Raw genomic sequence first — 6,065 nt, 5'->3', positions numbered from 1 at the left:
AAAAAAAAAAAAAAAAAAAAAAAAAACTCACTGTTCAGGTGGTTTTAAATCAATGAATATCTCCAACTGATGTCTAAGAATCTTTTGTCTACACAGGCTAGGTCGAGAGTTGTTAATAACTAACGCCTCAATGATATTGAGATGATAGTTCGACCTAGCACTGTATAAAACAGAAAACCACCCATCGGAATATTGATCGGCACACCTATTTATACTCAACAGGTGATCGCCAATGGCAGACTCATGAGCCTGGGAGTGCCCGGATGCTCTCGAAACCTGGTGTAGTCGAATATCCCGAGGGATATGTTGGGATATTCTCATTTCTAATCTTTGGGACGTTTTGCCAACGTAGTCAGCTCCACACTGACAAACGAATTTATAAACAACAGAGTTCTTTTGAATGGTTGGCAAAACATCTTTACGAAAAGAAGAGAAAAAGGTTCGAGTTGTGTAAACTACTCTAAGCATAGTAGCTGGAAAACATCGTTGAGTAGCAGAAGAAATCCTTTTAACAATATGAAGGCCATCAGGACCCAACCATGGTAATTTTAGATAAATGGGACAACGTGATGGACCAATATGTTTACCGCTATTAAATGTAGTAATTTTACGTTCAATAGTAGATTTTATTATATTAATGGGATATCCATTATTAAGAAAAATAGTTGTAATTTCACCAAGTTCCGTATCAAGACGGTTTGGTGAACAAATCATAAGTGCACGATGCGTAAGAGCGCTAATGAGGTTTATTTTTCTAGACCGAGGGGCAAAAGAAAACCAATTAAGATAGAGCCCTGTAAATGTAGGTTTTCTATAAACAGAGGTCTCAAACGTAGTACCAACTTTAGAAACACGAACGTCGATTAGTACATTTAATACGGGTAAAATTATCGCCGATAGATAAAAACCTAGAAAAACGGAGTTTATCAAAGAAAGATAGTTCTTTCCAAACCATGGCCCAAAGAAAAAGGTGTTTACTACAATTTATCAAAACGTTAAACAAAGTTATACGTATTAAAAATAAGTTAATCGTTTTGAAGTGTAGGATGGAATTTCTTAAATCTTTCCGCCTAAATCATGTTGCTCCCGGTTATATCTGCCATCGTATTTCTAAAATTAAATGTAGAAATACATTGGCAGTTCAACGTGTTTTCCTACAAGATGAAATCCTGTTTAATTCTGATACATATAATTCGTTACGTAGTAAACACCTTTTTCTTTGGGCCATGGTTTGGAAAGAACTATCTTTCTTTGATAAACTCCGTTTTTCTAGGTTTTTATCCATCGGCGATAATTTTACCCGTATTAAATGTACTTCTTCTTATGATAAATATTTAAAAAATTTAATTACTAAGAAGTTTGAGATTATAACAAATTTGGATAAACATATATTTAATTATTCTTCTCATGTTTTGTCCACTACAGAAGAATTTGTTTTATCTGCTGGCTTACAATTTTGCATTCCTCCCCCTTCTGTTGATAAAATCTCAGTATTTAGTGAAATTGAATTATTGTATACTCAATTAAAACACCATTCGCCTATCTCTACTGATGAATTAACTAGTGTTAAAATTCAGTTGGGCGAATTAGGTCGGAGGTTTTCTGCCATAAATACTAAATCTAGTGATTTTGTTTGGCAGAAAAATCATTTTGAAGCTGCAAAATTAATTAGGTCTAATCCCGACATTTACCTTTCTCGCCCGGATAAAGGATCGGGCGTTGTTATACTTAACAAAACGGATTATATCTCCAAAATGTTACAAATCTTGGACGATAAAAGTAAGTTTCTCCGTTTGGGTGATTTATGCCATGATGATACTTTTCGTATGGAAATAAAAATCCAGAAAAGATTTCTTCAACTTCATAAAAGCGGATTTATTTCTAAGGAGATTTATGATAGAATCCGACCCATCGGTTCTCAAAGGCCTAGAATGTACGGTTTACCCAAGGTCCATAAACCCAACATTCCTTTGCGACCCATTTTATCTATGTTGGGTTCTGCACAACACGAACTTGGTAAACGGCTAGTTGACCTTCTTAAACCTGTGCTTTCTTTTTATTCGGTCCATTGTATCTCTGATTCTTTTCAATTCGTATCTCAGATACAAAAATTACCTTTATCTAAAAATACCGAGTTCTTGGCTTCCTTTGACATTAATAGTCTTTATACTAATATACCTTTGGATGAAACCATTGGTATTTGTGCTGACTATCTATACCGTGGCCCCTTAAAATCTCCACAATTTCCTGAACGAATTTTTGTTGAACTAATGGAACTTGCTACTAAATCAGTCTCCTTTAGTTTCAACAACATTATGTACCGTCAAATTGATGGGATATCAATGGGTAGCCCTCTTGGTCCTTCGTTAGCCAACATTTTCGTTGGATTTTTGGAAAACGAATTATTTTCCAAAATTATTAAGCCAGCATTCTACACACGCTACGTTGATGATACTTTTGCATGCTTTCCCTCTCGGAGCGAAGCTAAACAGTTTCTTCGTCTTCTTTGCAACCTGCATCCATCTTTACAATTTACTATGGAGGTTGAAGACTGTAGCTCTCTCCCATTCCTCGACGTTCGTGTTTCTAAAGTTGGTACTACGTTTGAGACCTCTGTTTATAGAAAACCTACATTTACAGGGCTCTATCTTAATTGGTTTTCTTTTGCCCCTCAGTCTAGAAAAATAAACCTCATTAGCGCTCTTACGCATCGTGCACTTATGATTTGTTCACCAAACCGTCTTGATACGGAACTTGGTGAAATTACAACTATTTTTCTTAATAATGGATATCCCATTAATATAATAAAATCTACTATTGAACGTAAAATTACTACATTTAATAGCGGTAAACATATTGGTCCATCACGTTGTCCCATTTATCTATCTTTATATATTTATTTTATCTATTTACCGATGGGTGGTTTTCTGTTTTATACAGTGCTAGGTCGAACTATCATCTCAATATCATTGAGGCGTTAGTTATTAACAACTCTCGACCTAGCCTGTGTAGACAAAAGATTCTTAGACATCAGTTGGAGATATTCATTGATTTAAAACCACCTGAACAGTGAGATTTTTTTTTTTTTTTTTTCTCAACTGTTCTTCCAACTGTAACCAAAATTCCCCTCTTCCCTCATTCGTTTTCTTAGTTTTTAATCTATCATTCTGACGTTTCCTCTTAGAGGGTCAGACGATAAGGCCTTAGGGAAAATTTTAATTTCACCTGCCCATTTCTTGTTTTTTTTTTGATATATATATATATATATATATATATATATATATATATATATATATATATATATATATATGAATAAAATAAAGCAAGATATAAATGATGCTTTAGACGTTATGTGAATAAAAAGGAAAAACCTAAAAGAGTAAAAACAAAATTAAATCAACGTTTCGTCCCATTTCAAGGGACATCATCAGGATTTCTAGGCGAGGATGTACAGGAAGACGATCATATCATATGCGAAAGAGGAGAAGTTTAGTTCTCTTTCTGTTCTGGAGAGAAAAAAATTTCATGATGAAAAGAGAATTTATATCAAGTGTGTGGAGGGGGGTCGGGTTATATACATATATGCATTTTTTTTTTTTTTTTTTATCATCATCAACCAGGATCTAAGTTAATGTTTTGTTCATTTATTATTATATTACCTATGATTGGGGCTACATTATAAAATCCTTTTCTTTGTTTGATGGTGCTAATGTTTGAAATTAAAGCAGATTCAATAAGTCTCCGTTTTGCTCTATCTGGGATGGATTTTAAGATTTTTGCACGTCCAAAGCCGAAAGAGTGGCCATGTTCGACACAGTGGGAAAAGAGTGCATTTAAGGGATTGGCATTTCTTATGTCCCTTTTATGTTTGCTTAGTCTGATTTCCAAATTTCGCTGTGTCTCACCTATGTATGATTTTTTGCAGTCATTACATGGGATGGAGTAAATACCGGCTTTGGATGTGGAGATTTCAGCGGAATGCTTGCTAGTTTTTAAAGTTCGCTTTATAGTTAAGGAAGTGGTTTGTACTGTTTGTATGCCTAGATTATTAAGAGTATTGCAAATTGTGTCGTTGTTAGTGTGGGTAGGTATAAGAAGATGTCTATTAAGTAGTGGTGTATCTGGTGTGTTCTGTTTTTGTTTGTCTATGTTCGAGTATATTTTGATGGCTTTTTTCTTTGTTTTAGAGATAAGGTGAGTTGGGTATTGTAAAAGTTTTAGTGATTCGGTGATATGTGTGATTTCATTTTCGAGATATTGAGGGCTGCAGATTCTAAGGGCACGTAAGAAAAAACCGATGATCATGCCTGTTTTTATTTTATCACTGTGGTGCGAATAATAGTGTATATAATCATTTTTGTGTGTACTTTTTCGATGTACTTTAAACATAAGATCGTTTTCAAATCTTATGATAAGTACATCAAGAAAGGGTAGGGAGTTGTTATGTTCGGATTCATATGTGAATTTTATGGAGGGTTCGACTGAGTTGAGTTTATTTTTTAATTCTTCTATGTGTGTATTTGCGGGGAGAAAAATGAGGATATCGTCAATGTATCGAAAATAAGTTGTGTTTGCAGGTATTCTAAATTTAAAAGAGCTAGTTTCTAAGAATTCTAAGAATAAGCAAGCGAGTACCCCACTGAGGGGGTTTCCCATGGGGAGTCCGAATTTTTGTTTATAAAAATAGTTATTAAATTGGAAGTGGGTAATGTTTGTGATAAGTTTAATTATTTATATTAATGCTTTCGGGGAGAAAGGTAAAACAATTTTAATTTTGTTTAGATGTTTTAGAAGTAACGTAAGACATTTTTTAATTGGGACATTGGTGTATAGGAGACTATGTCCAAACTATGCATTGTTTTATTTTGTATATTGATGTTTTTTATTCTATTTAGTAGGTCTCCAGAATTTTTAATATGAGCAGTACTAATGGTGCCCATTAGTGGGGTTAAAATATAATAAGAAATGCCAATCCCTTAAATGCACTCTTTTCCCACTGTGTCGAACATGGCCACTCTTTCGGCTTTGGACGTGCAAAAATCTTAAAATCCATCCCAGATAGAGCAAAACGGAGACTTATTGAATCTGCTTTAATTTCAAACATTAGCACCATCAAACAAAGAAAAGGATTTTATAATGTAGCCCCAATCATAGGTAATATAATAATAAATGAACAAAACATTAACTTAGATCCTGGTTGATGATGATAAAAAAAAAAATGCATATATGTATATAACCCGACCCCCCTCCACACACTTGATATAAATTCTCTTTTCATCATGAAATTTTTTTCTCTCCAGAACAGAAAGAGAACTAAACTTCTCCTCTTTCGCATGTGATATGATCGTCTTCCTGTACATCCTCGCCTAGAAATCCTGATGATGTCCCTTGAAATGGGGACGAAACGTTGATTTAATTTTGTTTTCACTCTTTTAGGTTTTTCCTTTTTATTCACATAACGTCTAAAGCATCATTTATATCTTGCTTTATTTTATTCATTCTGTCAAAATGGAAAACCAAATTCTAAAACCACAACTGCGGACATACAAAAACATCTTAATCGCAGCAAACTCTCACAACAACAGAAGAGTTTTTCTAGAGGATTGTATCAAGGAGAAGGTTATACCAACATGCATACCCAAACACTTTAAATTTTCGGACCACATTTTCCCGAAGCACATTGAAAATTACCTATCATCATCTACAACCTTTTTAAAAAACCAAAGCTCTCACCTCTTTCGAGAAGCTAGAATATTAATTACCAATCTTCAACAGAAACACAAAATACTACCCAGCTCAATCAAAAATATTAACAAATCTATAAAAAGATATAACATTCGCCACTCTCTTAAACTGAAAAATAAGCTTTCTCAACTAATCAAAAATAGCAAATGGAAAACCCTCGGACGGCCAGACCTAATTCAAAACCTCACCTCAAAACCTCTCTCAGATATCGAAACTGAATCCCTCAGTTTTGGTTTAAAATTCGCCACCGGCATACATCCAAACACCACTACTAATATAACTCTAAAAAACTACAGGCATGACGATTCCGACTTTACTAA

At 34.1% G+C, this 6,065-nt stretch overlaps 1 protein-coding gene across 1 annotated transcript in view; it reads left to right on the top strand.

The window, feature by feature from the left end:
• The window catches only part of LOC145288225 (uncharacterized), a 247,873-nt gene extending 242,654 nt beyond the window's left edge, over positions 1-5,219 (top strand). Inside the window, exon 2 of the mRNA XM_080136271.1 lies at positions 5,155-5,219. The gene's annotated coding sequence lies outside the window, so the exon portion shown is untranslated. The remainder of the gene's footprint in view (positions 1-5,154) is intronic.
• Positions 5,220-6,065: the final 846 nt, after the last annotated feature.

Source organism: Euprymna scolopes, chromosome 2 (assembly GCF_053919585.1).
Source record: "Euprymna scolopes isolate OS-2025 chromosome 2, ASM5391958v1, whole genome shotgun sequence".
Taxonomy (NCBI): Eukaryota; Metazoa; Mollusca; class Cephalopoda; order Sepiida; family Sepiolidae; genus Euprymna; species Euprymna scolopes.
This window is presented reverse-complemented; position numbering and strand designations above follow the sequence as displayed.